This window comes from Lissotriton vulgaris, chromosome 2_2 (assembly GCF_964263255.1).
Source record: "Lissotriton vulgaris chromosome 2_2, aLisVul1.2, whole genome shotgun sequence".
In the NCBI taxonomy this organism is placed as follows: domain Eukaryota; kingdom Metazoa; phylum Chordata; class Amphibia; order Caudata; family Salamandridae; genus Lissotriton; species Lissotriton vulgaris.
This window is the reverse complement of record NC_141688.1, coordinates 208858950-208882402: the sequence shown is the minus strand read 5'-3', so window position 1 is coordinate 208882402 and position 23453 is coordinate 208858950. Positions and strand designations below refer to the sequence as shown.

Here is a 23453-nt window from a genome sequence, read left to right as displayed (position 1 = left end):
ATGAGGATTGTGGTGTATTATAAGGCATGGTTGTGCAATTTACCGTGTAATGCACTCGCAAAACCGTCTTGGGTCCAGTCAGGCTTTTTTGTAAAACCTTTAGCTCAAACCTGGGTAGCTGTGGCTGTGAAAAGCTAGGCTTAGACAAAAAGGAACTAGCTTAAAGCATTTAGTAGCACCAGGCATTGAAATAACAAAATCACACAAGGAAGAAATCAGACACCAATTTATAAAAATAGATTCTATTTTTATGAGTTTTGGACGCTAAGTTGAGCAAAATCCACAGGAGAGTTTCGGAGATACAGATCTTCAAGTAAAATATAAATCTCAACTGTTAGATTTGGGGGTCTCTAGTTGGCACAGGTATATACTTGTGACAAACAGGGACCATTGCCTCTAGTCAGGATAAGGGGATTGCATTCCTAAATAACCCCTACTCACCCCCTTGGTAGCTTGACACGAGCAGACAGGCTTATCTCAGTGTGAAGCATTTGTGAACACATACAGTAACCGAGTGACAATACTGCAGATGGACACCACACAAGATTTTATATAAAAAATAAGTATAATTTATATAGATTTACCACAAGACCATAACGGACAAAAATACACAATACTGTTACTTTAAGATGGTAGTTTAAGCTTAGTTAAGTTCAGTTCAGTTCTTAAGATGCGACACTTTGCGTCAATGTACCTTATGATACGTTGCGCTTCCACGAAAAGCTATGTCGCAACAAGGGAAATGCGGCAAAGTACAGGTGCAAAGAAATAAAGACGTGTAGATTTTCCAGAAGCAGCAGCAAACATGGAAGGGAGACCCACGCCAATGGTGCCAGGTGTAACACGTGTCCCCTCCAGCTGATATGTGGGGAGAACTACCCTAACTCCTGGGAGTTCTCTTCCCTAAGGCAGAAAAATCTTGATCAGCGTTGGCGAGTTCTGTACCAGGGCGGTGTTCTACCGTGAAGTCCATACCCTGTAGGGAAGTGGACCACCTCAACAGCTTTGGATTCTCACCCCTCATCTGCATCAACTATCTGAGGGGCCTGTGGTCTGTCTGAACCCGAAAGTGAGTCCCAAACAGGTATGGTCTTAACTTCTTCAGTGCCCAGACCACAGCAAATGCCTTACGATCAATAGCACTCCACCTGTGTTCCCTTGGAAGTAACCATCTACTGATTAAGGTTTCAGAGTGATCTAATATTTTATTATTTATTATATTATTTTATTAAAATAATATTTATAATAATAAAATAAAAATCGCACAATAGTCTTATTATCAAGATAAGATTGCCTCTGCCGCTAACGCCCCTAGGGAAATTTTCAAAATGTTAAAATCATTGGTCACCCCTCCCAGTCCCCCTAATGAATCGTTGGACCCCAGAAACGTTGTGATGAGTTGGCTAATTTTTTTGCGACAAAGGTGGCAAATATCTACTCAGCGTTTCATCCTTTGGAACCCATTCCTCCCTCAAAAGCCCCCACATTGCCTGCTGGGCTGGAGTTTTTCCCTCTGCTTGACTTAGTCACTGTAGAAAGGCTCCTTGGGAATCTTAAATTAGGCTCCCATCCAGATGTTGCGCCTCCATCTGTCCTAAAGTTGACCTCTGCGACTGTTTCCCCAGTCAATAGAGATGTTATTAACTCTTCTCTGGTTGCTGGGTTGGTTCCGCCACTGTGGAAGCAGGCTACAGTCAAGGCACTTCAAAAAAAAAAAAAAAAACCTAGACCCTGAGGATTGGGCAAACTATCGCCCCATCCTGCTGTTGCCTGGGTTGGGTAAAAATCGCTGAGAAGCATGTTAATTCCGCACTATCATGGTTTGTGGAGAATAACGAAGCCCTGCATCCCACCCAGACGAGTTTCAGAAGCAGGCAGGGCACAGAGACTGCCTTGGTTGAGGAAGCTAGGACAATTGTCGATGCTGGAGGCTGCGCTGCGGTGGTCCTTTTGGACCTCAGCGCAGCCTTCGACATGGTTAATCATTTGCTTAATAACCAGCGTTTGAGGGAGGTAGGAGTTACAGGGACTGCCCTTAAGTGGTTGCAGTCCTTTCTTGCTGACAGAACCTTCGCCGTGTTTGAAGATGAAGCAACCTCTAAAGAGCTCCCCCTGCAGTATGGCGTTCCCCAGGGATCCTCCCTGAGCCCTACCATGTTTAATATCTACATGAGGCCTTTGGCTGATGTGGTTCTTCCCTGGGGAGTTCAGTTGGTCACCTACGCCGATGATAAGCAGTTGGTGGTTTCCCTCTCACGGGCTGATTCAGCCGTGACAGGGGAAAATAATCTGTCCCCCTGTCTTAGTATGGTTCTTGCATGGATGGACTCCTCTTTCCTCAAACTTAATGGTTGAAAAAACGAAATGATGATGTTAGGGTACAAGGCCCCTATTAATCTAGATCCTTGGTAGCCCGAGTGCCTCGGCCCCCCTCCCTCTCAAAAAAAACAAATTAAGAGTTTGGGCATATGGCTAGATCCTACTCTGGGTTTTCGAGTGCAAGCTCGTAAGGTCGCGGCGACGTGTTATGGTCTGCTCAGACTCCTAAGGAAGGTCCTGGCTCTTCTTCCTCCCGAGGCCAGACACCTCCTAGTCCAGACACTTATTTTATCACGTTTGGAGTATGCGAATGAGGTTTATCTGGGTGCACCTAAGGGAACCATCAAAATCTTACAGACTGTTCAGAACATGCGCTGCCAGACTTCTTTTGGATGTCCCTAGACGTAGCTCTGCTAAGGCGGCACTGCAACTACTACACTGGCTGCCGGTGCAGGAAAGAGTCTGGTTCAAGGCCATGTGTATGGTCCATAAGACAACCACTGATAATGGCCTGGCCCTCCTGCGCCCTATGTTTCATCACCATCAGATCACGCGATCTCTCAGATCAAATCACAAAAAATTGCTGATAGTCCCCAGGGTCAAACGGACACGCATGTGCGGCCGACGTTTTTCATTTCATGCAGCAAAATTTTGGAATCAGCTCCCTGATTTTATTCGGCTTGAATCTGACCATCTTCCCTTCAGGAAACAGTTGAAGACCTTTCTTTTCCGTTGAGCAGTGAATACTTGTTTGGTCTTAAAAGCGCTGGGACGCCTCCGGGTAGCCATGCGCTATACAAGCTCATATTCATTCATTCAATCATTCATCTAGGCTCTCCTCACTCATCTGTGACAAAATAGCCCCCCCCCCACGCTCTGAAGCGTCTGTCTGAACGATAAACTCTTTGGAGAAGTTGGGTGCCAGTAGCACGGTCGCTGTACATATGGCAGCTTTCAGGGCCTCAAAAGCTTTCTGACAGGTGTCACTCCAAATCACTTTTTTGGGCTGCTTCCTGGAAGTCAGCTCTGTCAAGGGTGCAACAATGTTGCCATACCCCTTGACAAACCTCCTGTAATACCCTGTGAGTCCTAAAAAGGCTCTCACCTCGGTCTGGGTTTTGGGGGGTTTCCAAGCCAAGGTGGTTTCAATCTTGGGTTGTAGGGACGCCACCTGGCCGCTCCCAACTTGGTGTCCCAAGTACACCACAGAACCCTGCCCGATGTGGCACTTACTCGCCCTGATCGTGTGGCCTGCCTTCCGCAGCACTAACACTTCCCAGAGGTGGCATAGGTGTTCCTCCCAACTGGCACTGAACACTGCAATGTCATCCAGGTACGCGGCACCAAACTCATCCAGTCCAACCAACACCTGGTTGACCAACCTCTGATAGGTGGCCGGGGTATTCTTCATCCCAAATGGCATAATACGGAACTGGAAATGCCCATCTGGTGTGGAGAAGGCTGACCTCTCCTTGGCCCCAACAGTCAAGGCGATCTGCCAGTAATCAGACGTCAAGTCAAACGTGCTGAGGTACCGTGCAGCCCCTAGCCGATCAATGAGCTCATCAGCTCTGGGGATGGGGAGCGCATCAGTATTCGTGATTGAATTGAGCACTCTGTAGTCCACACAGAACCGGAGTTCGGGTGTGGCACACAGCGCTGCAGCCTTTGGGACCAAAACCACAGGGCTGACCCAAAGACTGCTAGAGGACTTAATCACCCTTAGCGAAAGCATCTTGGAGACCTCCTCTTTGATGCAAGCCCTCACCCGGTCAGTTACCCTGTAAGTATTATGCTTCACAGGTAAGCGGTCTCCTATGTCCACAACATGGACGCACCAATCTGTGACACCAGGAACCAGGCAGAACAGATCAGAAAACTGTCCCAGCAACTGGCGGCAGTCATTCTGTTGCTTAGGGGTCAGGGTGGAAGAGAGGTTAACACCATCCACTGACCCATCATGCTCTATGGCAGACAGGAGGTCAGGAAGAGGCTCAGTTTCCTCCTCCATTTCAGCATCTGTTGCCAAGAGCATGCCTACTTCAGACCCCTCTAAGTGGGGCTTAAGGCAGTTGACATGCAGGACCCTCAAGGTGTTCCTGGGAGACTGCAGGTCCACCCAGTAGGGAACTGAACTCTTGCGCACCACAACTTCAAATGGTCCGGTCCCCTGGTCCTGGAGCGCGCAAGTCTCCACGGGGGCCATGACCCACACTTTCTGGCCAGGTTGAAGCTCTACCAGAGTGGCATTCTGGTCATACCAGTGCTACATCTCCTCCTGGCTGGCTTCCAGATTCGCCTCAGCGAGTTGCCTGAAACGCCTAGTCTGGTTCCTGAAGGTCAGCATGTAGCTTTATACTTCCTGGGGAGGTTTCGTGATAGATTGCGACCAGCCTTTGTTGTCCAGACTCAAAGGTCCTCTGACTGGGTCTCCATAGAGAAGCTCAAAGGGACTTAACCCTAGAGATTTCTGTGGCACCTCGCGGTATGCAAAAAGTAGGCATGGTAAGAGGACATCCCACTCCGCCTCATGCGTTCCTCAAGACCCATTATCATGCCTTTCAGGGTTCGGTTAAACCTCTCAACCAACCCATTTCCTTGGGGGTGGTAAGGAGTGGTGAACTTGTAAGTTACACCACACTTCTGCCATAGGGACTTCATATACTTAGAAATTAAGTTGGTGGCAACCACTGCAGGACAATCACCAAAGCAGCACTTCAGCTTAGGAATAGTCTCTCCTCCGTTTCATCAGGTTTCTCTCCTCAGCAGAGGTTTCTTCTTGTAGTCCAAAAGTGATTTAACTTCATGGGATCTGGATCCCAATATTCATACCCCAAAATCCTTAGATCTCTGAGGGGAGAGGGGCCTTGACAGACACTGTCAATGCCCCTGGACAGCAGCGGCACAGCGCACAGTGCCCAAAGCATCTCACACCAGCAATAGTGCCAGGTCTAATATCAACAATTTAGTCCACAGCACAAACAAGAATGGCAAGGCTGACTCAAGTCCAGTTTCACATTTTATGTCAAAACTGCTATGAAAATCCACAGAGTGGTCCAGATGCTGGTGATGCAGAATGTCGAAATATACTCTGGGTGCTGTGTGGTCGAGAGGTGTCATTATGGTTATTCCTTGGTGAAGGCGGTATGACTTTAGCCACAAGAGTCTATTTCCCCTGAAATCTTCTTTGAGCCAGTAGAAGGCCAGCCATGGGTGGGCTACTGATCTCCGTACACAGCATGTCCTGCAGTAAAGGCTGGGTCCCTCTTTGGAAACTAATTTAGGCTCAGACTACACTCGTGCATCAAGCAGACTTATGTGCAACTTTTGCCTGCTGAGAATCGTTAGCTTGGGTTGCTAGTTGCGGGTCAAAAACTGTGGCTACTGATTTGTCGAAATGAGCTTCTTCAGCTTTGACAGCCCTGGTGCAGGTTCCAGGGGCTCAGACGACTGACCCTTGGAGTAACTTCTTTGGTCTGGGGCTCTGGAGGGACTTTTGCAAGAGCAAGGCGCAACAGATAGTCCTCCCTTTGCTAACACAAGGTGCAGTAAGGGCAGTCCAGCAGACAGTACAGCCTCTCTTGCCAGGACCAGGTGCCAGCAGGACTGTCCTTTTTTGCCCCTCTTTTCCAGTTCCGTCACAATCGGAGGTTTAGCGTGCTGGAAAGTGTACTGGGTGGGATGAAGGGGTCACTAGCTAATGGGCTACCATGATTCCTCATACCCAGTGAAAACTACAGGCTAGGTGGGGCATCAAATAATCCCAGAGTACACTATTATGTCCACTCCCAAGATGTTTAAACCCTTCCTTGGATGTTAGGAGTTTGGCAGAACACTCATGAGATGTGGCTACCGGTGGGCTACACGTCCATGAGAAAATTAGCTTAAACACTGGCCTCCTCTGTCTGTTACCACTGCCAGCCTGTCTACCTGAACAGAGAGGCAGCCCTTTAGGAGTGTGATCGCCATTTGCCTACTAAAGGCGGCTACACCTTTGAAAATCTCTTTCTGGACCAACACCAAGTCGCTTCCTCTCCCTGTAGCAGGCTTCTAGTGTACCTGAGCCTGGCAGTCATTCACACTACTCTCCAGGAGGGCATAAGACTGTCTGAACAAACATGGTTACAGAGGGTCCTTAAAATGGACACTAAATTTGACTTGGACGTCAAGTCGGGTTTAAAGCCACAAATAATTTGATACCTTCAAGTAACCATTTTTTTTAGCCCTATTCAGAAGTTACCAGACAGAGGTCAGCCGGTAAGTCTGTGTTAGCAAATTACACTATTTGATTTACCATAGCAAAAAACGACAATTTGGAAGTTAATGTCACAGCATATAAAAAGCATATGTCCTATTCAATAATATACATCTCCCTGTATCAACGCTCCACGGGCCTCTCTAAGGGGAGATTTACATTTATTGTAAAGGGACGTGGGGGCTTTGCCATTGTTTTACATGATAAAGTCGAACTAGTAGTTTAAAAACTGCTCTTTCAGACTGCAGTGGCAAACTGGGAGCCATTTTGTATTCTATCACACACAGGATGGCACAATCAGTGCAGCCGTCCTGGGTGGGCTCGGTCTTACTTGTCTTGATAACACTTGCTACCATCTACTAGAGACTTATAAGTGAGCCTTTGCCAATGTAGGGTACTGAGCTCTTGATAGAAGATCTCAGTGCACTCTGTGTTGACAAACTAGCAGCTACTAGTCCAAATAGGGGTCAAAAGTGTGAGGGGAAACATGCAAAAAGCCGTTTTCCTCAAAGGATAGTCTAACATTCAAATTATTCATTAAAATATAAAACTTATTACCAATGCCATCAAAGCATTACAGTGAACAATGTATCCGAGTCATTTTTACTTTTTAACTTGCTGCAACTGCAGCCTCAGAACCAACCAACAGGGGTGCCAGCTTTCCACAGACTAGGAGAAAAGGCTCAAACTTCAGGAGTGCTAGACTAACATGCAAAGCCTCTACCGGGATCAGGTATTTAATCCATTGGTAGACTTGGAGCTACGTTTATAAGTTCTCCTAAGGAACTGCTGTACTGCCTACAACACCCACAACACTCCAACTCAGTGGGTGGTGCCCCTGCCCATTCTGGAGCACCACATACAAAAGAAATAAAAATATTAGTGCTCATCACAGGGACTTAAAGGTAGCTCCATTGCCTCGGAAATTTATTTCATATTAGTGGCATCCACATTCTTTCGAGGCGGTTTCCGATTTTTTAGATAGCGGAGGTCTTGCTGCACTTCCTTTTAACTTATTGTGGATGCCCAGGTCCCACCAGGATCACCCATATGCCTGCTTAGTTGGGGCTATGGAGGACACATGAAGCTCACTTTGGGTTGCCTGACTCACTCCCAGCTGCTGGTACAGTAGCTGGCATGCTCATTACCCCGCCATTGTCCTAGAGGGCTGACTGCTGTAGGGCTGTGCCTCCCCGTTCCACCACGACACAGGCACAGAGTGAGAGATATTACAACTAAGACATCATAGCAAAGTGGTTTTTCATCTTTCCAGCCCAAGGGAGATGGGGATCCTTAGAACAGTGTTCCCTATGTTAGGTTGGTCCCAAGGGCCATGAGTGGCTCGAGGAGGGGGGCCCCATGTATATCCTCTGCCACAATAGAAAACTATTACAGAAGGTTGCATCAACCACCAGAGGCAAAGAGCTCTCAGTTGGTATTTTGAGGATTTTCCAGCAAAGTGCTACGCACTTGTTTGCCCACTGCTACACCCAGGAGACCAGGTTTCGGCAGATGATATTTTGGATAGATCACTGGGGACCGGGTTTGATCAAGTATTGTTTTCGGTGGTGAAACCAAGTTGCCCGAGCATTTTTTCCAGGCGTCGAGACCTCAGACTGACTTTTGAGAGCTTGATTTTCAAGTTCCTTGCACCAGGTATGTCCTCTCTCCTCCCTGGGAGGGGCATCTTCCACAGCAAGCAAACAAAATAGCCTCCAGTCACACTCTGAACAGTAGGTTCCAGACCCTCCTGGCTACTGGAAGGACACCAGAGGCCTGTCCAGAGAAGCTCCAAGGGACCTATCCAAGGTTCCCTTCCTGACCCATTCTACGAACTGTTGCCCTAGAGGTATAAGGGCCTACATGACTTTAAAGTCCTTCAGTCAATTCTTACAGAAGCATGGCTGGCTCCTCTTTCCAGCCAATAATTATTTTGGCATAGCTGCTCCCAGGTCCAGAATTCCCTCTTTAGTCTCATCCTTGTGCAGGGATTTCCAAATGGGGGTGGAAAGTTCTAGAAGTCAAGCACCCCAGACCCATTCTTAGGTACCATATCATTCAATCCAGCCCTGCCCCTAGCACAGCAGTTTAGGTAATTTCAACATGGTGACTTTAAGTGGTCTATGGAAAGACCTCTCTTGGGAGCCTCAGCTGTGCTTGAAACAGAGACCGATGCCTGAACCACTCCCACCAAAGATTCAATGGTGAGGCCCGCTTGTGTTTGGCTCTCGACATTCTTCTTTGTTTCTGTAAGCCAGGGTTTTCCCAGGACAGGTGTAGTGTGATCAGTTAATTAACAGATGCAGATTTCCTGCTCACCTCTTCCTTTCCCTGGAACTGGGTAAAGACTGTTAATGAGTTTGTGTGGAGAGTCTTATGATCCTCCTGCTGGCCAGCACAGTAATTAACTTGACCCAGTAGGGTGGCAAAGGCCTGAAATCTGATATGAACATAAGATAAATACTAAGATAGATACTTCAATGGACCCTGTTTGCAGGAGTAGAGTAAAACTGTACTTTGGTGCAGATTTTAAATGTAATGTGCAATACAATCTTATACTCTCAGCGGTCAAGGTACTAAAACTCTGGGTGCACTAGCTCAATTCTGATTCATTCATACCCATCACTACGCCCTACTCTCCATGGGCCACCGCTGTAAGCCTACCCTGTCTAAAAATATATATACAATGAAAGGAGCGTCTCTACAATATGTATATCACATTTATCAAGCAATTATTATTGAGATGACAACTCTACATCATTGTTATATTTAAATTTTCTCGATCCAAGCTACATACCAGAATTCTTAGTTTCCTAAGTTTCAGATGTGGATTAAACCTGAACAATGAACAGAGAAAAAAGATTCTGGCATAATATACAGGTACTTAATGTTTAATTAACATCAAGTAATAGACAGATATGAGATTCAGGATATTTTAATATTGCTTCACCAGAGTGAAGAGTAATTAGATAGAATTATTTTAATATCCTTATATGTACACTTTTGACTCTCGTGATAGAAGAAAGACTCCTGCCGTCAAATTAATGTGAAATTCAATCCACATCTGAAACTAAGGAAACTAAGAATACTGGTATGTAGTTTGGATCATGAAATTTAAAATATAACAATGAGTTGTCATCTCAATAACAAATTGTGTTTACTGATTGGGACCAAGGAGGAGAACATAAGAAGGTGGACCAGGAAATAATAACAGGTCGTGAATATAGGATTTGTAACATCCAGCTAGCAAAACCAGGAAAGGTAGTAAATTAATAAATATTAAGTCCAGTTATGAAAGGAAAGTTTGGAGAAGGGAGCAAGCTAAAAACAGTATCACTATACGAACGTCATGCTCAATTATGAAAATAAGAGTGAGTTTTTTTTCTAGGAATAACGGATTGTGACATATAGACCATACTAAGGGTAGATGAAATATAAGAAAATAGAGCACATTTAAAGAGTGTAGGATATTGTGTTGAAAAATGTTTTCCATCAAGTGATTTTATTTTAGAATGGAAATCGGCATGCCATATAACAATTAAATGCTATTAATAATAGGGTAGAAATGATAAATGTAATTTGGATGAACACCACACTGATAAGTGTATTTATTTTGTTTTTTTCAGCCCTGACGAAGTCCTCCATCAGGACGAAACGCGGAGGCGGTGTTTGTTAAGAATTTATGAAAATAAAAGAATTGATGGATTAAATCTACAAATTTAGGAAGAATATGAAAATCGCAAAATGAACTTTTAAGAATAAAGAACTTTTCAACATCAAAAGGCCTGTGGATTGGAACATTTGCGACGATTTATAATAGATTGAAAAATGTGATATATATTGTATACGTTCCTTTCATTGTATATATGTAATGTGTAATACAGTTAAGCACCCCATACTTTCAGTAAGCACTACAGACCTAGACTATGTATGCCCACTCATATTATAAGGTCTATCCCAAGTGAGCGTCCGTCTTTGAAGGGCCCCTTTTGCGACAGACTATCTGTGCGCAGACTTTTGACTGCGCTTGATGGCAATCTCACGCAGGCAGCCTGCAAACGCATGCACATACATGTGCTCACATATCCATGTGTAACAAGCCCCTTGCTACTTGCCCGAGCTGTGCATCACAGACCTTCTCTTATAAAAGCGAGCATTGGCGATTAGTGCACTCGTTCTAATTCAACAGAATGTACGTAAATGACTTGGGTGCCGACTTGTGAAACTCACAATAAGTCAAAAGACAGGTGGCCAAATGTGTAAACAATTACTGCAACAGTAAAAACAAATACAAATGATGCACCGGGAAAATTGGCAAACCATATAGTAAATGAGTGATATCAAACCTTAATAACATGGACTAGAATTTTTTCAATTTCTTGAGGTTCTATTAGTCAAACTTTTTTTTTAAGTCGGCAGTAGCAGTATGTTTTAAAGAATTACCAAATGACACAAACAGAATGACCTGTGCCCTAAGAAATTAGAGGACTACAGCTCCCAGTATGGAAAAGTGCACAGAATGAAGGGTTAACATATGATGTGTTGCTGTGAAAACAAACAGTAAAAAGACTATTGATAACCATGACCAAGTCTTCCTGGGTTTGTTTTTATGTGTTTAATGAAGAACATATGGAGGACTGCACCTCCTGTTTGGGACCTCAAGGGCTGGATCTGCTTCCACTTGTACGCCAAGACAAATAAGTGAACTCCAAGTTTCACCTGGCTGACCTATGACGTGGTTGCAGGGACGCAACAACTGCAAAAGTACTTTTCCCTAAAGTACCCATCTGGCCAGTTGCAACTGGTTCTGGACCGGCATCTGCTACTGACATGAGTCTTGACCCTCAAGTGCTGTCCCAGAGGTCCTGGAACCCTTGCCTGTGTCTAACTAGATTGCACGTAAAATCTCTGCAAATCTGTGGGATTACACACTCAAGCTGATCGAGCCAAGGTACGACGCCGCTGGGTTGGAGACAGTGTTTTCTCACTGGAAGCCTCTCAGCATCAGCAAAACTTTTTCAGCGGACCCTCGGCAAGAAGGTATCCAGCGTCCTGGAAACAGTCAACATTCCATTTCAGAGACCAAGTGCAAAGACAACATCGCAGACTGGGATGAATCTGCTTAGTGTAGCGGACCAGAGCTCCATCCAGAAATTGTACTTCGGTCCTGATTTACTACGACCATAGTCTGTCATTGACGATTTACTTTTCTTTGGCACTTTTCGAACAAATTCTATTAAAATTCATAGCTCATTTCCCAAATGTGTTATTTTGGTGTCATTTTGTTTGTCTAATTTCGTGCCATGAATACCAAGGATTGCGCTCCGGTGTAAATTACTGAAACTTGACTGGACCTAACATGCAAGTGGCTTTGTTACTAGTTGTGGCCTTGTATCCACCCAAATTAATAATTCACTTTCTAACACTCACTTCAAGACTATGTCTGTATAACATACTATGCTACTAGGAATGAAATACTAACAGTTCTTTAATGGTTCTTAAATGGTTTCCCTATCAGTTATTTACAAGATATTTCTATTGTCAAATAAAATACATTTCCCTGGCCACTCAAAGACTGGCTGCTGCTCTCGGAGAATGTATCCCACCTCTTGTTATGCAGTACCTATAAACATATATAGGATGTGCACGTTTAGACAACAAACGCTGTAGGATTGGTTTCAGAGTGATTCTAGACACCCATACCGGGTATGTTAGCCAATAGAAACCCCTCCTACCAAGGAAAGAATAGTTCACGGCAACTATTGAACAGGACAACCCCGATTCCTCAGGATCGTGAAAACAGTGTATTACTTTTCGCTCAGTCACTCGTGCTTATACACAGAATAAACGGTATGGACGTTTTTCAATAAGCACTTACTGAACCAGCGTCATTCTACAGTAAAATTGGAGTGCTGAAACAACCACTAAATAGTAACAGAAATAGAAATGATTATAAGCACTAACAGAGCAAAAAGATGCTAGATTTAAATCATCGTGCTAAAACAAGGAATAAAGGCAAGCATAAAAAATAAACAGTAGAATGGGTACTCCCATGATGCAACCCTCACTAGATGCACTCAAATGTACCTAGCATGTATGTAGGTGTAAAAGAGAAGGATCCCTCTACAATAAAGTCAACCACATTACTTGAAGTGAAAGACTGTGGGACCCATCTTGGTCTTGAGATGGGCACCTCGCAAGGGATGTCAGACCACTGTGAGCTGAAGTATCAGCATTATAGAACCTCCGATTTAACAGTTCAGCATTAGGGAGCGTAACACCATCTAGTGAACAATGATAGCATGTAAAGGTGTAAACCTAAAAAATATGAGAACACCAAGCAAGGTGTTGTAGAGCAAGAAGAGAAGTGACCCTAAAGGAGAGCCTTGGGGTACACTAGCCAGTAGTGGGGTAGGAGACAAGAAAACAAGTTTCTTACCTGCAACTTTAGTTCCCCAGTATTGGTAACTTTCATAGATTCCCATGCTTTTGTATCATTCCGTAGTCGGAATGGGAGTCTCAGTAACAAAAATAACATAGCAGTAGGTACAAAAGAGAAAGAAAAAGGCCTAGGCCTCATTCCCTTTTGTTTTAAACAAGACAGGAGTATAACCCATAGACCAAGAATGGACTGGGTAAATAAGGTGAAATTAAAAAACAATGTCCTGATAGGTAAAAGTCGGTAGACAATTAATCATAGCATGCACATAGCATTACTTGGGTGGACAAGAAGGAGGTAACTCATAGTTTTTTCCAAAAGGAAGTTATTCAGCTTTATGTGGAGACATTCATTTCATGGTCGGATACAGTTAGAAAAACAGCACTGCATAGAATGTAATGACAACCACATTGGACTTGGTGCAACAAACGTGAATAAATAGTGCAGGTGGCGACGCAAGTGAAAAGAAAACAGCGTAGTCGGCGCACTGTGCGAGTGGTGCAAGCTATTTACAGTGGGTGGCTAGAACGGCGCATGTGACATTGTGATATCACAGTGTGCAAAGTAAATTTTGGTTCAGGTCTAAAGCCACTAGGGAGAAGTGCGCCTATTGGTCAGGCTGTTGGGTCGACGGCGTTTCGATCCAGAGAAATTAGGATCATCATCAGGACAGGTTGTCTGAATTAGGAAGTGCTGTGGAAAAAGGGGAGCATTAATTAGGAGGGCGGAAGAAAGGGAAGAGGGTGTGTCCAATTTAAGAAAAATGGAACACTGTTTACCTTAATAGGATCCCAGAGAATAGGAGTCTTAAAGGTTTAGTAGAATAGGTTGGTTGGAGATAACTAGGTGTGAGGCAGCTTGGTGAATCACCGGTAATTTGGTGTCATCGCTAATGGACCAGGCCGTAATTCATATCTTTTGTAGGTGGTCCCTTGCTGAAAATGAAGCAAGTAGGAAACAATGAATGTAATAATGTCGCTTTACTGGAGAATTAGGTGGGTCCTATAACGTGGGGGCATTTACATACCTCGTTGCCGAAGAAACAGTGTTCTCTGGCTTTGTAGGTTGACCTTGTTCCATTAATTAGTTGGTGGCAGGTTCTGCATTGTACCGGCCGAAAGTGAATAATCACGTTGGCGGTCGGCGCTGTGGGATGAAGGGGGATAGGATGAGTAGTCTAGAGCCAGAGTATTGGTTCACGGGTTCAGAGTGAAGGGGATGGGAAGAGGTCGAGGCACAGGCTTACCTCAATCAAGCAGCGCGACCGTCTGTGTGCCAACAGAATCAGGTTCTGGACGAGTGCTGCAGGGCTGGCGGTCCGCGCTGTGGGATGAAGGGGGACAGAATGAGTGGCCTGTAACAAAAGTCATGGTTTGCGGGGCAGAGTGAAGGGGAAAGGAAACGGGGTCGAAGCCCAGGCTTACCTCAGGTAATCAGTGCGACCGTCCCCGTATCGTGGAATCAGGTTATGATCGAGTGCTACACGCCATCAACATTACTTCCGTGTTGGGCCGGGATAGGGGCGGGGGGATGACGACCTGTATGACGAGGTCACCAGTGATAGGGTGATGAGGTAGGGCGGGGGTGGCGACGTTTCAGTAGTTATGGAAACGCGTCCAGTGACAGGATGGTGGGCGTGTGGGCTATGTAAGTTTGCGATAGGAGGAATTGACGTCTCCAAGCTGGTTAACATAAACCATTTTAAATAAATGAGTTTATGATTTAAACTCACGTATTTTGGAGCCAGGTCATCATTGTATGCAAACATTAAATTAATTACGTATTAATTTGGAATCCGGTCAGCAATGCATGACAAGCCGTCAGGTAACCAGGGAAAACCTTGTCGTATTAATTTGGAATCCGGTCAGCAATGCATGACAAGCCGTCAGGTAACCAGGGAAAACCTCGTCGGAGGTGGCAGATGAATGCTGTGACATGTTTGGGAACACTCGAGAGAAAGCCCTGCCTGTACATACATGATTTGCATTTCCCAGTGATATGTGGTGTTTAACCATATGTCAGTTTGACTAATACTACTCAATGCTGGCATTTATCCGGTTCCTTGACAGCCATCGAGTTTGCTTTCCGGGTATGACATGCGTTTCCATAATAATTGAAACGCCGTCATCCCGCCCCTTCTTCACATCCAATCACTGGGAAATGCAAACCATGTATGTACAGGCAGGGCTTTCTCTCGAGTGTTCCCAAACATGTCACAGCATTCATCTGCCACCTCCGACGAGGTTTTCCCTTGTTACCTGACGGCTTGTCATGCATTGCTGACCGGATTCCAAATTAATACGCAATTAATTTAATGTTTGCATACAATGATGACCTGGCTCCAAAATACGTGAGTTTAAATCATAAACTCATTTATTTAAAATGGTTTAGGTTAACAAGCTTGGAGACGTCAATTCCTCCTATCGCAAACTTACATAGCCCACACGCCCACCATACCGTCACTGGACGCGTTTCCATAACTACCGAAACGTCGCCACCCCCGCCCTACCTCATCACCCTATCACTGGTGACCTCGTCATACAGGTCGTCATCCCCCCGCCCCTATCCCCGCCCAACACGGAAGTAATGTTGATGGCGTGTAGCACTCGATCATAACCTGATTCCACGATACAGGGACGGTCGCACTGATTAACTGAGGTAAGCCTGGGCTTCGACCCCGTTTCCTTTCCCCTTCACTCTGCCCCGCAAACCATGACTTTTGTTACAGGCCACTCATTCTGTCCCCCTTCATCCCACAGCGCGGACCGCCAGCCCTGCAGCACTCGTCCAGAACCTGATTCTGTTGGCACACAGACGGTCGCGCTGCTTGATTGAGGTAAGCCTGTGCCTCGACCTCTTCCCATCCCCTTCACTCTGAACCCGTGAACCAATACTCTGGCTCTAGACTACTCATCCTATCCCCCTTCATCCCACAGCGCCGACCGCCAACGTGATTATTCACTTTCGGACGGTACAATGCAGAACCTGCCACCAACTAATTAATGGAACAAGGTCAACCTACAAAGCCAGAGAACACTGTTTCTTCGGCAACGAGGTATGTAAATGCCCCCACGTTATAGGACCCACCTAATTCTCCAGTAAAGCAACATTATTACATTCATGGTTTCCTACTTGCTTCATTTTCAGCAAGGGACCACCTACAAAAGATATGAATTACGGCCTGGTCCATTAGCGATGACACCAAATTACCGGTGATTCACCAAGCTGCCTCACACCTAGTTATCTCCAACCAACCTATTCTACTAAACCTTTAAGACTCATATTCTCTGGGATCCTATTAAGGTAAACAGTGTTCCATTTTTCTTAAATTGGACACACCCTCTTCCCTTTCTTCCGCCCTCCTAATTAATGCTCCCCTTTTTCCACAGCACTTCCTAATTCAGACAACCTGTCCTGATGATCCTAATTTCTCTGGATCGAAACGCCGTCGACCCAACAGCCTGACCAATAGGCGCACTTCTCCCTAGTGGCTTTAGACCTGAACCAAAATTTACTTTGCACACTGTGATATCACAATGTCACATGCGCCGTTCTAGCCACCCACTGTAAATAGCTTGCACCACTCGCACAGTGCTCAGACTACGCCGTTTTCTTTTCACTTGCGTCGCCACCTGCACTATTTATTCACGTTTGTTGCACCAAGTCCAATGTGGTTGTCATTACATTCTATGCAGTGCTGTTTTTCTAACTGTATCCGACCATGAAATGAATGTCTCCACATAAAGCTGAATAACTTCCTTTTGGAAAAAACTATGAGTTACCTCCTTCTTGTCCACCCAAGTAATGCTATGTGCATGCTATGATTAATTGTCTACTGACTTTTACCTTTCAGGACATTGTTTTTCATTCCCTTTTGTAGCATATCCGCCTCTATGTGTAAAAGAGACCAAATCAGGCATCAGCCAATCAGAAGAGCCTCACCCCATAGAACCCTCTTGAAGGAACCTCAGAGCCTCAGATTTTCGTAGCCCTTTTGTAACAGTCACCATATCTGCTAAAGGCTGAGCTTTCCCCTGGGGAGGTGGGTGGGCGCATGGGAATCTATGAAAGTTAACAATACTGGGGAACTAAAGTTACAGGTAAGTAACTTGTTTTCTTGCCCCAGTATTGGAACTTCCTTAGATTCCCGTGCTTTTGTATCAGAGTAGCAAGCAGCTAGCCATAAAAAACACATTTTGTGTCATAACATACCTTGCAATAGCCAACATGACAAAGATACAAAATGTGCAAAATAACGGAAGGAGGGATAGAAAGGAAAGCTCATCAATTAGTGGAAGAGGTTCCTCAGGACTGCTTGGCCCACTGCCGTATCTTCTTCTTGTAAGGATTCCAAGCAGTATTGATTAGTAAAGGTGTGGACGGTGCTCCAGGTAGCAGCTCTGCAAATGTCCTCAATCTACACACCCGCGAAGAGGGCTGTTGAAGAAGCCACTGATCTTGTGGAATGTGCTCAACTCTGCCAGTCAGTGGTTTACCTGCTGCAGTATGGCAATGTAGAATGGCACTGGTAATCCATCTTGCAATCCCCTGATTTGACAGAGGGAGACCCTTGCTCGGACCACCAAAAGCAACAAACAATTGGGAGGATTTCCGAAATCCTTTGGTGCGATCCAAATAGAATTTTAAACATAGTTGTACATCCAGAGAATGTAGTAACTTCACCGCTGGTGTAGCCAGGTGAGGAAAGAAAGCCTTAAGAATAACCGGCTCGTTCAAGTGGAAGTCTGAGGGTACCTTGGGCATGAACTTTGGGTAAGTTCTCAAGATAACTGTGTTCCTTTTGAATTGCAGAAAAGGCTCTTGATTGTGAGAGCCTGCAACTCCCCAATACGTCTTGCCGATGTGAGGACAAGGAGAGCCATTTTCCATGAAAGGAACTTAATGTCTGAGCGATGAATTGGTTCAAATGGGCTTTTCATGAGTTGAGTGAGGACTAGATTCAGGTGCCAAGTAGGAGGCGGAGGCCTCACTGGTGGATAGACCCGGAACAAGCCTTTTAGAAATTGGAAGGCAGAAAGGAGGAAGACCACAACGAAGGTCCAGACTCCGACCGTCTGTACCTTGAAATTGCCGCAAAATGAACTTTTATAGATGATTGGGCCAGCCCTGACTTAGCCAAGGACAAGAGAAGGCAGAAGCTGATAAGGTTTTGAAAAAAAGGGGTCAATCTTCTCGCTCGTGCACCAAATGCAAAATCTTCCATTTGGGGCGGTAAGTCTTGTTCGTGGAAGGAGCTCTCGCCTGGGAGAAGACTTCTCTAATTTCGTTCGAGATAGGGAGATTCATAAATTCTCGCTGCTCAGGAGCCATGCTGTCAGGTGAAATGATTGTGGATCTGGATGTCAAATCTGTCCTTCGGACATTGTGAGAAGGACTGGAATAGTCCTCAAGGGGAGCGGAGGAGCTAGCGACAACAGATGGAGCTCTGTGTACCAGTACTGTCTCGGCCAAGCAGGGGCTATTAAGATCATTCTGCATGGTTCCACTTTGATCTTCCTGATAAGCCTCGGGATCAGTGGAATGGGGGGAAGGCATAGACAAATGTCCTTGACCAGGCTATCGAAAGAGCATTCCCCAATGATCCTCGGTAGTGAAGCCTGCCTGCATAAGACCGGCATTTCTTGTTGGTCAGCGTGGCAAAGATATCTATTGCAGGTCTGCCCCAATGGCGGAAGACCTCTTCTAGAACTCGCTGGTTTAGCTCCCACTCGTGACTGACCGAGGATAACCTGCTCAGTCTGTCGGCATTCTCGTTTAGAATTCCTGGCAAGTGTTCTGCCTGCAGCGACATTCCGTGAAGTATCGCCCATTCCCAGATCTCTTGAGCTTCCTGCGACAACGGGAGAGACCAGGTTCCTCCTTCCTTGTTCATGTAATGCATGGCCGTGGTGTTGTCCATCCTGATGAGAACTTGCAAACCTGCTAGGCGAAGGAGAAGGGTTTGTAGAGCCAGCTTTATTGCTCTTAGCTCCAAGAGATTGATGTGGAGCCGACGATCGTGAGGAAACCAATGGCCACTTAAATGCAGGTCTTGCATCACCGCTCCCCAACCATTCAACGACGCATCCGTTGTCACTTCTTGAGACGGATCGCTTACGAAGGATAGACCTTGGGACAAGTTTCTCTTGTCTGTCCACCACAGGGCTGCTCTTTTCATTGTCGGAGTGACTGTCACCTTGTCGCCGAATGATCCGTGAATCTGTGTCCATTGGATGTCCAGTTGCTCCTGAAGAAGACGCATTCGCAGTCTGCAGTGAGGATTCAGAGGTATGCAGGACGAAATTACCCCCAGCAGAGATTTGTAGTGACGTACTGAAAGACACCTTTTTCGTAAGTCCAGAGCCATGGACTGCCGTTTTTCCTGCCTTTCTAGGGTTGGAAAAGCTTTTAAGAGTTTTGAGTTCAGGATGGCCCCCAGGAATCGTGCCTTCCTGGATGGGACCAGAGATGATTTGTCTTTGTTTAAAGTGAGTCCTAGATTTTGAAACAGGTTTGTACATGCCTGAACCGCGTCCCGCACAGCTCCCCTGGATGGAGCCTTCAGCAACCATTCGTCCAGGTAAGGAAAGACCTGAAAATGATTCCTTTGCAGGAAAGCCGCTACTGGCGCCAGCACATTCGTGAAGATCCTCGGGGCTGAGCAAAGACCAAAGGGTAAAACCTTAAATTGAAAATGGCTCTTGGCTACTGTAAACCGTAGAAACCTTCTGTGCGCTGGATGAATCGGTACATGAAAGTACGCATCCTCGAGATTGAGCGTGCCAATGAAATACCCCGGATTGACCAGCCGCAGGATGTCTTGAAGAGAACATCCGGAAAAACAGGTAGATGAGATAGGTGTTGAGCTCCCTGAGCTCTAAAATGGGGCGGCATATCTCTAGCGTCTTCCTTACCAGGAAGAACCTGGAATAGAATCTCTGTCCCTTTTGGTCAGAGGGAACCGGCTCTATTGCCCCCTTCAGGAGCATTTGATGAACTTCGAGCCGCAGAAGACGCAGGTGTTTTGACGGAATGCCTGCAGGGGGCTTGGGTAGTGGGATGTGAGTGAATTCCAAGGTATGGCCGTTTCGAATGATGTTGAGCACCCAACGGTCCGATGTTATCTCGGACCAATTCTGAAGGTATTGGGATACCCTGCCTCCCACCGATGACTTCTTGGAGGAGGGTACAGTAGGAAGAGCCAGGAGGCCGCTATTATCGCTTGGACGCATCACATCCCTGGCGAGCCTGCTTTCCTCTGTTAGGTCTGGAGTAATTGGAGGATTGGCCCTGCCTTTGCTGATAAGGCTGGCGATATTGTTGCAAACCTGAGCTGTAGGATGAGTATCTCTGTTAATAAGATCCTCTGTCGTTTGTACTTTTGCCACTGGACCCTCTAAAAGGAGTCTTGCTGTACTGAAGCATACCCAAAGATCTGGTGGTCTCAGGGTCCATGTTTGATGTCTTGGAGAGTGTCGTCAATCAATTTCCCGAATAGTGCTTCTCCATCAAAAGGAAGATCTAGGATCTTATTTTGGATCTCGCGTCGAAACCAGGTTGCCTTCAGCCACCCCTGGCGACGAAGGACCGCAGCTCCAGCCAGAGAACAAAACGCTGTTGCTGCAATGTCCATGGCACAGTCAATGATCTGCATTGATGTAGCCTCCCCTTCCTGTAAGACCTTCTTTGCTTCTACTTTTGATTCTGGAGGAAGCTGATCCAGGAACGGTGCGACATCACACCATAGTTGGCGGTCATATATGCCCAATATAGTTAGGGCTTTAGCTGCCCGCACCAGAAGACTCGCCATTGAAGAGAATCTCTTCCCAGCATTGTCCAATCTCCTTCCTTCCTTGTCAGGAGGAGTTGTTAAAGGAGCAGAGGGGTTGCAGGATTTTCTCTGCGCCACTTGAGAAATTACAGAGTCCGGTTTTGGGTGGCCCGTCAAGGCAGCTGGACCATTGTCAGGCGGTTTGTACTTTTTATCTAGACTCGGTAGTACAGGGACCACCGTCGCTGGATTTTTCATTGCCTGAAGGCCTTCATCCCACAGATGCTGCCCTATTGGTATGGACCTTGTCAACTTCCTATAAGGTTACTTGAAATCATACAAGAAACATTCAGAGGCCACCGCAGGCATTGCCAACTTGAATCTGCCAGTCGCTCAGCTGATGGAATCCTCCTATATCCGCTGGCGGGGAATCCACTGGATCCGGACATGGAGACGGAGAGTCCGGAATGATGTACTCATCCCATTCAGAAGCTTGATCAGCTCCATCGTCCGAATTATGATCCTCATCCGAGGAATAATCATGAGTGTCTGCTGGTCTGGAAGGATCTCTTGGAATTGGTGCCTGTGGCTGAAGGGATACCTGAGCTGGTATTTCAGGAACAGCCGTTGAGGTAGGCGCCGGGACAGACATGGCTTGCGCAACTGGAGCCGGAGCACACTTTGCAGCTTTAGATTTGTAATCCTGCAGCATCCTGTGCAGGTCCTGCAGGAAAGAAGTTGGAACCGAAACCATGTCTCGACCTGAATATTGTTGTGGTTGGGCAGAAGGATGATAATCACCTTTTTGGTCATACCCTCCTTCCGAATCAGTCTCCTGGCACTTGACCAGAAGTTGAGAAGGACTGTCAGCGTAGTCCTAGGAGTCCTGATCATCCTCTTCTGACTCATCCTCATCAAACAGCAGCGCTGGTGGTAAAGGGGTTACCCTCCTCAGAGATGTCATGTCCGGTGGAATTCTGGTAATTGAAATAGTGATCCTCTTCTCAGATGTCAAAATAGTCAACGGTCCCATCGACTATGGAACTGAAAATTCAGCCGTCGTCTGCTTCGTCGACGGAATATGCATCGTCGACACAGGAATACTCGACGACAAGATAGGCATCATCGCTGCCGTCGACGACGAGATTCTCGACATCCCCGCCGTCGTCAATGTTGTTGTCGTCGAGGCCCTCGTCGACGACACCGTCGTTGTCGCCACCGTCGACGAAGTCTTAGTCATCGTCGATGCCGCTGTCGTCGGCATCTTCGTCGCCGATGCAGTCGTCGGCAACTCCCTCGTCGACGCTGTTGTAGCGGTCGTCGACGATTCCATCCTAATTAACCGTCCCGTCGACTGACCCAGTTTAGGCTTCTTTTTCTTCGTCGACGGAGCCTCCGTCGACGACGCCTTCATCGTCGACAACTTGGAACTTTTGTCAGACTTTCCATAAGATGGGGAAGAGGGTTTCTTGAAGGCTGGATCAGTCTTCAAACCCTTAGCAGGCATCGATGGTCCTACCCTCTCCTTATCACCATGGTGGGGAGATTCGCCTGGACCCTGGCTCTCAGACTCTCTGGGGGTCTTTTTTGAGGCCTTAGAAGGATGCACCACAGAAGGAGAAGGGGAGCCCCTACCCCTTTTAACTGACCTTCCTCTTGAAGACGCAGATGCAGAGTCGTCACTGTCACTGGAGACAGTATCCTTGCTGGACTACAACTTCTGGAGCCATGTCAGAAGCCTACCCTCACGGTCCCCGAGGGTCTTGGTTGAAAAGGTGCGGCAGATCTTACAGTCCGCAGCCTTGTGATCCGGATAGAGGTAATAGATGCAGTCTTTATGCTTATCCTCAATGAATAGTCTTTTCTTGCCACAGGTGGAACATAGCTTGAAAAGGGCCTTTTGTTTTTTCCTTGCCAGACACCCTGGAAGGATCAGCTAACAATCTGAAGAAAACCTGAAGAAAAAACCTGAAGAAAAACTTCTGAAGAGTAGATGTTGAGCAGAGCTCAAAGGAGGAGACTCCCTAGCACAACGTGCGGTAAAAAATCTGAGGCTCTGAGGTTCCTTCAGGAGGGTTCTATGGGGTAAGGCTCTTCTGATTGGCTAATGCCTGATTTGGTCTCTTTTACACAAAGAGGCAGATATGCTACAAAAGGGAATGAGACCTAGGCCTTTTTCTTTCTCTTTTGTACCTACTGCTATGTTATTTTTGTTACCGAGACTCCCAGTCCGACGACGTGGAATGATACAAGAGCATGGGAATCTATGAAAGTTCCAATACTGGCGCAATCTAAGGGATTGCCATTGCACTAGGAAAGGCTAGTTACAAAGGTAGGAGGAGAGTCACTTGAGTGTAAAGCCTCTAACTTCAAGGGTCATTAGGGTGCCAAGTAAACTAGGGTGGTCAACACCATCAACATCTGCATGTAGTTCCAGGAAAATGAGGATGAAGTGGGTGGAGGCGATGATAGCTTCATGTGCAGGTACCGATTTAGTAGAGCAGATTGCACAGAAACCAAGTGGGAATAGGTTTCGCAGGTTCGTCAGCACAGAGGAAGAGTATCACGCAGTTGAAAACGAGGCATTCAACTTTTTGCATAAAAAGGGAAGTAGAGACGCAGGGCTGTAGTTTGAAGGTTAGGTGTGCTGCGGGTGTATGGAATAAGAG

At 46.2% G+C, this 23453-nt stretch overlaps 1 protein-coding gene across 1 annotated transcript in view; it reads right to left on the bottom strand.

The window, feature by feature from the left end:
* The window catches only part of LOC147729250 (CD59 glycoprotein-like), a 115685-nt gene that overhangs the window by 21240 nt on the left and 70992 nt on the right, over nt 1-23453 (bottom strand). The gene's annotated exons all lie outside the window — the stretch shown is intronic.